Below are 12306 nucleotides of genomic sequence, written 5' to 3'. Positions count from 1 at the left end.
TCCAGTTTGTATTACATAATTTACAAACTTAAATACAATTGCAGTAGGTGGAAGGAAAGTGAAAAATTAAAAGTTTATGTGACTTTATCACAGAAACAGTGTTTAATCAGTTAGATAGTTTTGACAGTCGATATCAAATGGAATTTTCCGAAACATGAAATGTAAGTATGTACATGAAATGGATGGAAGTGGAATACCATGTTGTGCCGACCCCACTAGAGTAGGATAAAAGAGAGAGAATGAAGAAATCTAAAAGTATCTCTATCTCTTTCTCTTACACTCATCATAAATAAAGGACAAAAATTAAGATAAAGTTTTATATGCCTTTGTGCATATTTAACTAACTTTTATAACTTCTTCTTCTATCGTGTGATTACCACCCATCCACCCTGGTGTCAGGGTTAATATTGAACCGTCGAAAGCCCCTGACATGGCTCATGTAACGTCCTACTAACTTGCATCAGTAAGTAGTAATCGGGGCCAACGGCTTAATGTGTCGTGCCGTGCCTTTCGAAGCACGGGTCATCTTACTTTCGGACAATCAGGTGATCAGCCTGTAATGTCCTAACCAAAGTAGGAATCACAAAGTGAATTTCGTGATATGTTCCAACCGGGATTTGAACCCGGGACCTCCGGATCGTGAGCCGTACGCTCAAACCACACCACCACGGAGACCACGGAGGATAACTTATATAAACGCAAGTTTTATAACTTATATAAACGCACATTCTAGACGTACTTTCCAGTTATTATCAACAGACCACAGTTACAATCGTAAATTAACATTCAAACGAAATGTAATTAAAGACATATAGTAATTTTAATATGAATTGTTTTGCGATAACCACCACAATGACATCTTAGAGACCATTCTTGTACAAGAGGTTAAATACTATCTTGAATACCAAAGTATAAATATTATTATAAGTACATAATGAATGAATTTCGCCTGTGTGGTCTACAGAGCTTGGTTCTGTAAAAAAAGAAAAAACAGTCTTAATTTTTATTCCGACTTTTTTTAATTACCTACCAAAAGTGTCTGCAAGTTGTCTACGGGGGGGTTTAAAGCAATATTTATTTGACATTTGATGCGTTAAAATTGCACTTTTATATGTTAAAATGTTCGCGTTATTGCTTTTTAGAATTGCTTCCATGTGTGATTTTTAGACCCCCTGATTACTTTGAGATATCTGCCCGTAACAACTGGGACTACTACTACTGGGAGACAATGGACACAAAATACAGAGATAAGGACAACAATACAAAAAAGCACAACACGCGGCCTTATTGCTCATGAAGCAATTTCTACAGCCATGAGTTTATAATTTAATGTTAGACATAACATAACATCAGAACATAACGTAGCATCACGTCTATACAGGGTAGATTGTAATCTAATCTACAAGATCCCACTGCTGGGCAAAGGCCTCCCCTTCCTCTTTCCATTTTTCCCTGTCCTGTGCGTACTCCGGCCAGTCCCTCCGGCAAGCATCCAAGATTGTAACGATTAATCGATTGTACATTGTAATCTTCTTCTTATCGTGTGGGTTGTGAGGTGGAATACCAACCTCATCAACCCTGGTGTCAAAGTTATTACTGAGCCGCCAAAGGCCCCTGACATGGCTCATGTAACGACTACATACTTACATCAGTAAGTAGTAACCCGGACCAACGGCTTAATGTGCATTTCGAAGCACGGGTCATCTTACTTTCGGACAATCAGGTGATCAGCCTGTAATGTCATAACCAAACTAGGGACCATATTGTTGTGATATGTCGTCCCCACCAGGAATCAAACCCGGGACCTCCGGATCGTGAGCCCAACGTTCAACCACTGAACCACGGAGGCCGTTAAATGTAGTTTGTAATGTAAGTTTATTATATATTTTGTTTCAGTTGCCTGTGCATCTTCACTTGCCTGTATTTATCTCCTACACTGCTAATTATTCCAATTTAATAGTCATAACACAGTATTTTATATAAAACATTTGTTTCCGGATAACCTTTACCCTTAGATTTTATTTTTCGGAGAAATCAGACCATTTATTTTAATCACATTGTTTAACAATGAATTAGGTATGATACATACCTATTCCATTATCTGTAACTCAGTGGACATACGTCAAAGTGTCCATTTCTTTTCTTTATCTTTGCGTTACAATAATAATTTTGGTTTGGTTTTAATTTCATCCAAGACCATTAACCCGGCCTCAGGGGGGACAGAGTTATCTTTTCTGCCCTCCACTGGGGCAATTCCTGTTCAGCGCGTCCTTGCCGCGGGGGTGAGCGCTTCTTACTTCAGTAGGCCGGAATGAGATGGTGGCTGAGTTCGGATAGGGACCCAGACTTACGAGGTATAACGTAGGGCCCTTGCCCAGGGATACGGGTGAAGACCTCAACGGTTGTAGAGGCGGAAATTCGACAATCATTGGTTTACGCCTGTGCTGGGCATTAGCCGATCTGCACTATTCAAATACTGAGGACAGACGGGCCTGTATTTAGGCTGCCAATAGGCTACTTAAGAACTTAGTCAAATGAGATACTTCTTACAAAACGTCAAAACGAAAGTTTTCTTTGGAGTTTGTATGGAAATACTGTCCTGTGACGTCATCAATAAAAGAGGTCAAACGCCGTACTCATTCTTACTTAATTCGAAAATAAGTCGAAAAGTACAATGAGATTTTGACCATCTCAGACTGGCTTCTATTTCTAGATTAGCATTTTATAATTTTATCTTTGACGCAGTCAAATACCCAATTGTGTATGTAGCACTACATAGTATAAAACAAAGACGCTTTTTCTGTCCCTATATCCCTATGTACGCTTAAATCTTTAAAACTACGCAACGGATTTTGATGCGGTTTTTTTTAATAGATAGAGTGATTCAAGATGAAGGTTTATATGTATGATAACATCCATTAAATAGTGGAGAAATACTTTATTTTTTAGGTTTTTAATGTGATGTCGTAAATAATTTCATTTTTTCCTCAGCATTGCACCCGAGCGAAGCCGGGGCGGGTCGCAAGTGTATTATAAAGTAGGAAATCCGATGGATAAACAGCAATATTATTGCGTCAGCATCATAACATCTCTTATAAAATAAACGTACGATAAAGAAAGATAATCTATCTTCAAGAGGATTACTGTCGAAATTGTGTCACCTTTATAAATAAGGTAGCTCTGATAATAGGGTTCAACGTCAGTCTTCATTAAAGCACAATAAGAAGAGAAGTAATATAGGCTCACGACTCTATCCCAATTGGGTTAGTTAGAGGGCTCACCGGGCTTTCTGTTAGACCAATGTTATGGTGGTTAGCCGTATCGCCGTCTGTAATGGTCGACCCAACTGTGTTAGTCGACTCAACTTAGTTAGTTAGTGTACTAAGTTCAGAATAAATTATGAAATTCTGATTACTTACTAATAATATCACACTAACGAAAACCATTTTCTTTTTTCTACGAAACTTACTTATGAATTTTAATGCAGAAGACCGTAACAATAAGTCCGACATTTTGTCACGTTTTTCTATGACGTCACAGTGTGCTTTTTCATACAAATTCCATAGTCATTTCGTGTTTTGACGTTTAGTAAAAAGTGACTGATTTGACTAGTTGGAAACTAGCCTCATTGGTGCATGTCCGGTACCGGTGCCGAGGTATTTCTTGCAGCTTCTTTTCCCCGGCTATACAGGTTGCGAGAAGCTGCAGTAGTTTTAGGCGGATGAGACGTTTGTTATGTAAAAATTGACGATTCAAAGTGTAACTATGTTACCTACTGAATAAAGATATTTTTGAATTTGAATTTGAATTTGGGGTCCGAGCCGGCGCTCCCCGTTTGAGAAGCAAGCTGGTGAACCACATCACTACAGTGACTGTTTGTAATGTCAAAGCGAGTTTATCATATTATTTAGTGACTTACTAATATTTATAAATAAAACACACAATAACGGGTTCTTACCGCGCTTAAAGTAGGGATATGAGACTCCCGATATTTCGACACTGTTATTATGTGTTTTAATTATGATAATAACCGCGAAACTTAATACAAAATATTTATAAATGTTTCTACAAGAAAATATTCCTTATTGCTCTTTAGCAATATGGCCGCCTATTGTGCTTATATTTTTATTCGTATGTTTATGTCCTTTGTATATGTCGTTGTGCAATAAAGTATTATTGATTGATTGATTGATTGATATTCTCATTTTTAAGAAGTGGCGATCACAGTGCAACATTCTACATTACTTTAATGTCAGTTTTCTTGAGTAGGTAAGTGATACGCTACTACGGGCATCAATCTTAAGATAAAACGTAGAAGATAAGAAACGGACCTACACTGCATTGATAAACACTGAAAGAGGCGTCGTATCGTCTCGAATACGGAAAAGTTTCATAGCAATATTTTAAAGAAAGTATTTCATATCAACCTGTCTCCTTATCTAAACGATAAATGTTAATTTGATATATTATGTCATAAGTATTACTGGATTGCCTGCAACCACTTAACGTCATTCGGAGTTTGTACCTTTGCTATGTTACCTACTGATAAATATGGATTTGCGATGCAGTTTTTGGACTCGTCACAAACCAAATCAAATGCATTTATTAAAAATAAAATAAGACCTGTTTTGTTTATCAACGCGGTAAAGTCTTATTTTAATAATCATTTGTAAATGAAATATCAAAATAAATAACAATCTAGAAAAGTGTTAGGTACTATTATATTTCGGTAAAATCTTTTCTTAAATTGATCCACTGAAAATCGATCGAAATCGATGTGGACCTTTAGTTTTGTGGTCGTAGTTTCTCTAGCCAATGTTTCAATAGGTAGCTCATATGTACTAAGGTGCGAAAATCCAATCAGTTTCTTGACAAAATAATAAATTAACTGGTTGCACTTAAGACCTCCTGGTTACATGTCGTTTCTGTAGTAGACCAAAACCACCTACTAAAACATAATTTTTTAATTAATACAACTAATGGTTCATAATTTCACCTCTGTTTGCAAATAATTCGCTGGGTTCAGTGACTGAACTTTTGCTCTTTGATTGTACGTCCCACTTCTGGGCACAGGCCTGCCCTAAGTCAACCAACCGGAGGAGGTACCTATGGAGCATACTTCACAACGTTGCTTCACTGCGGGTTGGTGTTGGTTTTGGCTTTTATGATCTAGGGGATAGAGCGTTAGGCTCACAACCTGGAGATCCGGGTTTGATTCAATATAAAGGCTCGGCCTAGTTCAGATACTAGTGAACACTAGACTAAGTTTATAATGCGTTACTTATACTAAGAAATTATGTCTGAACCCTGTTTTAAGTAAAATAAAGTTTATTTTTATTATTATTATTAAAGGGTCTACACCCAGCCGGGTAAACCCGCGTGCAGCAACAAGTGTTGAGTACGACTGGGCCCGGTGACCGGCTATAAACGATTTACGACCGGCCAGCGCCCGACAGAAATAAAAATCGCACGCCCCACTCACACGAGCTAGAATACGTGGATGCGGCAATTTATTTAAAAACACAACCCATGCTCTATGTTTATAACTGTGGGTAGGGCTGTTGTAGGTATTTAGTACTTACTTTGTAAATACACAAATTAATAAAAAACTTATGGTCGTGCGGAAGAAATCGATTAAGGCCGCCATGTTGTCATGTACCTAGTTAAGTCTCTTTTGTAAATATTTTCTTTTATTTTGGTGCAATAAAGTATATTTGAATTTTAATCTTTATTTACTCACTTGAAATGAAAAAAGAAACATTTTGAGACACTCGTAAATGAAACGCGTTGTAAGTTTGGTTAATAAAACCTATTAAACTTAAAATCAGCTGTTAGGTACTTAGTTTACTTAGATAATTTAATAATTCATGATAAATATTTATTAACTAGTTTCGTCATCATCTCCCTAGCATTGGCCCGTTTTTCACAGGGTCCGCTTACCTAAGCTGAAGATTTGACAGGTCCGGTTTTTACAGAAGCGACTGCTTGTCTGACCTTCCAATCCGCGACGGGAAAACCAGCCCAATACAGGTTAGGTCACATACCTCCGAAAATGCATTTCTCGGGAATGTGGGTTTCCTAACGATGTTTTCCTTCACCGCTGAGCACGTGATAATGTTTTGTGATCTAAATATGAATTCGAAAACAAATTCGACAATCATTGGTTTAGGCCTGTGCTGGATTTATTAACTAGTCTATTTTTTATTTATTTTTATTATTATGGCTCACGATCTTGACATTCTCGTACGATCTCTTATCAAGTCACGATCTTTATCGTACTTCAAGTAGCAATGGTGGAAAGAAAATATTTTCTTAAACGATTGCATGGGAAGCTTGAGTGAACCTTCATCATCACCATAACAAACATAACACAACACCATAACAAAATACACTTTAAGCTGTTTTCATATCCAGTAATAATAATAAACCTTTACTTAATCTAATCTAATGTAAGTAATAAGAAAGAAAGAAATAATTTATTTAAAAGGATGCCACACACAGTGACAATACAAAAAACATCGGACCTAAAACTTACATACAATGATAATTAAAAAAAGGAATAACGCTGATAATCTATTATAGTATCATCATCGCTGATTTAAGAGCCACGCTCTTGTCGGTGTAGCATTATCCATGCTACTTTTAGGGAAAATAGAGAATGGGTTCCCTCTTACCTTCCGCCCCAATAGTAATATAATGTATTATAACATTAGTATAATATGTCACTAAATCCAAATATTGGATAATTAAGAAAAGTTCCATTATCAGGGGGTTAAAAACGCCACACCGAAGCAATTCATCTAAAATAAACAATATTGATATTGTTAAATTTGACATTTGATTGCATTGCGCACTTACTTTTATATGCGCAAGTGTAAAATTGCATTGCAATCAATTTGCTTTTTTAGATGAATTGCTTCGATATGGCCTTTTTAATTCCGGCCAAGTAGTTCATGACATCTGCGGCAAATCTACAATAAGTCACGTCAAAAAAAAGACCTTTTTAACCCCCCACATGTGTTTAGTGGTCTTATATAATCGTATTAGTCGTTCCAAGATAAATATGACACACTGTATTGTAAGTATTAAAAAAATACAAACTATTTCTGAATTACTTACTGTTTTGTGTATCCGGCCATTCATCCCAATTACTGACGAAAATACAATAGTCGCGACTCACAATATATAAAAATAGCCCGACAGATTTATATTAATACTCTAGTTCTGGGCCAAAAACTCGCTGTACATACCTACGTAAAGTGATATGATAATATCAAGAACAAAGCAGTGTCTCCGTACCTACTTACGTACTTTTGAATTTCGAATATAAAGTACCACTTAAGATTTTATTTGTATTGTACGGCTGTAAATATAACCCGAGGAAATTCACTAGCCACCACGTATCAAGGGGGATGCATATAAGCTGGGTTATTTATATATATTATTCATAAATTAAGGTGGACGCCCTGCAAGGGCAACGTAGATAGCGCATCCATAACATTTCATTAGCGTGTGTGTGCTATTTCTGTGGGTGTTGGTTTCCTCGGTTCAGACGCGTGCAAGTTCAGGGAAAGACAAGGAAGATATCGACGGAATTGGGCCAATGTGCCGGCCAATACCACGCACATCTGGCAATAGTCTAGTTTGATCGATCCCGTACAGATAGATACAATCAAAGAGCAAACGTTCAGTCACTGAGCCCATCGAATTATTTGTAAACAGTGGTGAAATTATGAACCATTAGTTGTCATAATTATAAAATGTATATTTTTCTAGGTGTTTTTGGTGTATTACAGAAACGGAGGGAAAAAGGAGGTCTTAAGTGCAACCAGTTAATTTATTACTTTTCAAGAAACAGATTGGATTTTTGCAGCTTATCGTACATATATACACTTACTTTTTTTGTGAAAAATGGTACGGTCGAACCAAATCGATTGCCTGGTTAAGAGACCTCAGCGCTCCTTATTTGTCTGGCGAAGTAGTTTATGCTATTGAGGTAAATCTACAATAAGTCTCGTCAAAAAATATGTTGCCTGATTTACATATATTAATATTTTTTATTTGTTGTTTTATGTAAAGTATTTAAGTGTAATAAAAAAGAAATAACAATTTATGTAATTATTTTAATAATAACATATTTTATATTTCAAATATACCCAATTTTTAATAGAGCGACAAATCTTTAAAACGTCGAACTAGCTAACTTTACAACTCACCGAAATACCTTGGAAAAAAAATAGGTAGATATACTAAAGTATAAAACTACCTACTTATGAAATAGACGGATCAAACTACTCAAGAGGAGTATTCTAGTAAATCTTAAGAGGTTTTTTATTGGTCAATATATCGGACGATATGCCATACATTAGTTGAATTAGGTCAGTATACCACAAGACTTCCCGTCTGAAAATCTAGCCACTTCAGTCTATCTAGAATCTAGATCAAAGATGCTAAGTTTTACAACATGCGCATTCGGAGAACTCTTTGGGGAGTCTTTATTGGTCAATATATCCAATGATATGCAATGTAATGGTTAGGTTAATGTGTTGAAGACCTAACGACCACACATCTGGCAAAGTTGCTGCTAAAATTACAGTCTAGAATTCTAGATCGATGACACGTAGATGTGTCAGTTGGAGGGAAATGCTCGCCGTTTTTAGATTACGCTAATGTTAGTTGTTTTAGTATTCGCAGAAAACACACAGTTCAGTAAGTTTTTTTTTTATGTGGCATGGTGTGTGCCATGCGTGGATCTTACCTGCATAAAAACAGAAGATTGTAAATTTTACATATAACCTCACGACTATATCAGAGAGAGAGACATAAGAGATTATATAGTCAGAGGTACATTTATCACAAGATGAACTAAGTACCCACACCTCACCGAGCTTTCTGTTAGACCAACGTGATAGGTGGCGAGCCATTTCGCCGTCTATAATGGTCGAGCCAACTGTGTACGAACACTGCACTTATGATAAATTAATATCTCTTTGGTGCAAGAGAAAAATTGTTGTATTGAAGAATTACTACAGCTATACGAATTAAACATGAACTCAAGTTTAAAAGTAAATCAATTACTACGTCATTTCAACCTGCTTAGCCAAAAGAAATTGCTAATTTCAATACATACATACCTAAACTCACGCCTATTTCCCACCGGGGTAAGCAGAGACTATGGAATTCCAATTACTTCGACCCTGACACATTTCTCTTGCTTCCTCCACATTCATCAATCGTTTCAGAGAGCAGCAGTAACTGTCCGTACTATTCAGAGGCGGAGGACAGGAGTCCTAGTATGGCTTTTTAATAGACTACTCTGGGCGCCATCCCAATTGCGTCAGACAGAGTACTGCGGGGCGGAAGGCAAGAGGGAAACCACTGCCCTATTTTTCCCTAAAAAAGTAGCATGGAAAATGCTGCACCGACAAGAGCGTGGCTCTTAAATTGATGATGATGATGATGGCCTCTTCTAGATCTTTCTCTGTCAGCCCTAGCATCAACCTTCGCTATAAGCTCTCGTAATCCTTCATCCAAATTTATTTTAGTCATGAAAGTCAAGTCTGAAACTGCCAATATAATTCTGGAAAAGCTCAGAAATGATTTTATTACAATATATGTACATACATTACAATATGTAAACAATACAATAAAAACGTTCCAACAATGTAAAACATCGTCCCATAATTGTCATGCCGTATTGATTTGTAACCAGAATCGAGGTTAGTTAGGTCCCGCTTTAGGTCGACTGCGGCGATTTGGACGCAAGCACGTATGACCTACATCGAACATAGTTGTGGCTCGTGTGGCATATGGCTAACTAACGGAAAATTGGGGACGGACATGGTGGAATGACGGATGGAAAGATCTGGAAACGTTACCGATAAAAAACCTAATTTTGTTTTTTTTGTAAGTTATATGCCACTCCTCTTTTTTTTGATTTTTGGCCTGGTTACCTTTTGGCCAAACTAGTTTTCATTTTCTAAAAAAAAAAACAAATATGACATAAAAAAGCAAAAAATATTTACTTAATAAGCTCTTTTTAAGATTTATAAATCGATTCGAATTTGATCTCGAATCTTTTCTAGTGACAAATCGGTAAACAGATAGAACGAGTAAAATTGTTTTTGTGGTAAAATACAATGCAAGTTGTGGTCGAGATTGGCTTGAACCAGAACTTGAAGAGGCAGTGATAAAAAAGTTGTGGATGTGACGCTCATTAGTGATGATATAAAATTGATAAGTAGGAGGTACGAAAACTCAAACGATTCTTTTTTCAAAAGTTGCAATATTACATACATCATAATTACCTTTCTAACATCGGTAGCATAGTGATAGAATGTAGGACAGCATAGCGAGTTAGTAACTGCCAGGCTCATGTCAGGAAACGGTTAGCGAAAATTGATAAATTCCTTTTGATGTTTTCAGGTCGGACAGACCAGCCGACACATCCGGGATATATTAATGGTCAGGCTATTTCAAACATTGGAAACTTTTTAGGGAAATATTTGTACGTCATAACTTTGCACGCCCTATTTACACGAACAAATATATTTTTTTTATAAATTATTCCGAAGTGGGAATGTTCCCGTTGTTATAACTCTTTAATATTAAAGACACTGGCTGCTTTTCTTTTTCAAATGTTCTTTCTTGTTTTCTGGTCTTATCTGCCTAAAGGTTAAATATTAAAACTCTTTTTACATAAGGTTTGCGCCTTTTTACTGCCGCGAACGTTCCCAACGTGGGAACATTTATTTTTTATAAAAAAAAGGAGTGAAGATAAATAAAATGATTATCTATACATTGTTTTAAGTTTACGCGGTTATTATCATAATTAAAACACATAATGACGGGTTCTTACCGCGTTTAAAGCACAACGGAGGTGTTTTTCGGGAGTCCCATATAACTGCTTCTATTTGTTTTATGTGTTTAAGTTATTGTGTTTTTAATTAAAATTCTGCCTAGCATTATCCCCGTTTTTTCACGGGGTCCGCTTACCTAACCTGAAGATTTGACGGCCACTGAAATATACCTAATTAAATGTCGTTTACGGCCACCCGTTAAATTTATGAGTTTTATGCGGCCGCTAAGTAGTGTAATTGACAGGTGTGCCCAATCCAGTTACTCCCCTGAGGGTACCCAGCCAGAGTGTTCCCGGTCTAGGTTGATTTTGGCGATCGCACCATTCTCACCTTGGGCCCCCACAGGCTACATAACATATTTCCACGCACACCTAATCATAAAACAATGTTAGACAAAACATAGATTAGACTACTCATCCGCCTTCCTTACTTATGCCTATCAACCGTTGCTAATAAGGCATATCGTTGATCTACGGCTAATGTAGCTTAGAGTGGTTGACTATAATGATGGTTGCAACGTGACTAAATATTTAACCTGTTATGTAGCTTCCGTGTCAAGGATGGTGGGTTTGGTTCCCGGTTTAGAAGTGGTTTGCTACCAGGTAGGATGCAAGTTGTGATGATCTTTGAGTGGATCTGAATATTTGTAGAGCCTAGACAATCTATCTATATCAATCTAATATAAAAGTAAATGCGCAATGCAGTCAACTATCAAATAGCAATACTCCTTTCTTAGATGAAATGGACAGACTGGTTATCAGAAACGTCCCAAAAACAAAACGCTACCAGAGGAATTGTCTTTGGATGGGTATGATAATTTATAACAATATAACAAACTCAATAAAAGAATTAACTACTTCTAAATTTAAAAAACATATATATAGCTGGCTTCTTTACCATAAATTTTATAGCGTTAAAGAATTTTTATCCCAAAAATATTGAATTGGAAAAATGTGGTGTAAATGATATAAATGATAATTATTGGAAATGTTTATGTAACAATATTTGCATGCTATTGTTGATAGCTGATAAGGAGAGACTTTTATGAGCATCCATCTATTAATGTACCCTTTTCAAAAGCAAATAAAGAGTATTTCTATCTCTATTTCGATGTGGCCATTTTAACCCCCGTGATGTAATTACGGAATAGAAGAAAGAGGTTAGAAGGGCCAAGGGGCATCCAGCACAGGCCTAAATCAATGATAGTCGAATTTGTTTCCGAATTCAAGAGTGGATCATAAACGATTAACACGTGTTCAGCGGTGAAGGAAAACATCTTGAAGAAACCCACATTCTGGTTAGGTAAGCGGACCCTGTGAAAAACGGAATAACGCTAGGGCGTTGATGAGTATTAAATTTAAGTATAGTATTTTCTTCTCATCAGCTGTCACTTTACGAAATGACGTAGACTCACAATATGTAAAATTGTCCTTCAACAAGTTTATCT

At 36.6% G+C, this 12306-nt stretch overlaps 1 protein-coding gene across 1 annotated transcript in view; it reads right to left on the bottom strand.

Annotated features, from left to right (window-relative positions):
- The window catches only part of LOC126370655 (A disintegrin and metalloproteinase with thrombospondin motifs 7-like), a 183401-nt gene that overhangs the window by 149939 nt on the left and 21156 nt on the right, over positions 1 to 12306 (bottom strand). The gene's annotated exons all lie outside the window — the stretch shown is intronic.

This window comes from Pectinophora gossypiella, chromosome 11 (genome assembly GCF_024362695.1).
Source record: "Pectinophora gossypiella chromosome 11, ilPecGoss1.1, whole genome shotgun sequence".
In the NCBI taxonomy this organism is placed as follows: domain Eukaryota; kingdom Metazoa; phylum Arthropoda; class Insecta; order Lepidoptera; family Gelechiidae; genus Pectinophora; species Pectinophora gossypiella.
The sequence above is the reverse complement of the archived record's forward strand: the minus strand, read 5'-3'. Positions and strand labels throughout refer to the sequence as shown.